At 40.0% G+C, this 665-nt stretch overlaps 1 non-coding gene across 1 annotated transcript; it reads left to right on the top strand.

Annotated features, from left to right (window-relative positions):
• Positions 1–290: 290 nt before the first annotated feature.
• On the top strand, positions 291–397 carry LOC145950193 (small nucleolar RNA R71). Its single transcript, XR_014428300.1, has one exon. It is a non-coding gene; the product is annotated as a small nucleolar RNA R71 (small nucleolar RNA).
• The last annotated feature ends 268 nt before the right edge of the window (positions 398–665 follow it).

Below are 665 nucleotides of genomic sequence, written 5' to 3'. Positions count from 1 at the left end.
CCACTGAATTAACCTTAGCTTTTTCCATCTTGTCTAATCTTTGATTAAGAGTATCAAATTTTGCTAAGAGTAACTCAATATTGTTCACTTCATATCGCCCCGGAGTTCCTTTCCTTGCTGTGACTTCTCTTTCACTGTATTGGCTGTGATTTGAGGCTACATTTTCCAAAATAATCATGCAGTCATTAATAGGTTTCCCCATGAAAGATCCTCCAGCTGCTGAGTCTAATATCATGGTGCTTTGTTGGTCCAATCCTTCAAAGAAAAATTGGATGGTAAGCCAACGGTTGAAGCCATGTTGTGGGCATGCTTGAAGATATCCTTTGAACCGCTCCCATGCTTCATAAATAGTTTCTCCAGTGCCTTGTTGGAAATTAGTGATTTTCTTCCTCAATTCTTTAGTTTTAGAAGGAGGAAAGAATTTCTCTAGAAAAGCTCTTTCACATAATTCCCAAGTTGCTATCTTTTCTCTAGGCACTGTTCTTAGCCACACCTTTGCCTTATCTCTCAAGGTGAGTGAGAATAAGCGGAGTCGCATTCCATCAGAAACTTCATCATCAAATTGCTGGGTCTCACAGATTTCCAAGAACCCCTCTAAGTGGTCATTAGGATCTTCTGATGGTAGTCCTCCAAAGGTGTTCTGTTTGAGCATATTCACCAGAGAA

Source organism: Cajanus cajan, chromosome 7 (genome assembly GCF_000230855.2).
Source record: "Cajanus cajan strain Asha chromosome 7, NIPB_CcT2T_4, whole genome shotgun sequence".
In the NCBI taxonomy this organism is placed as follows: Eukaryota; Viridiplantae; Streptophyta; class Magnoliopsida; order Fabales; family Fabaceae; genus Cajanus; species Cajanus cajan.
The sequence above is the reverse complement of the archived record's forward strand: the minus strand, read 5'-3'. Positions and strand labels throughout refer to the sequence as shown.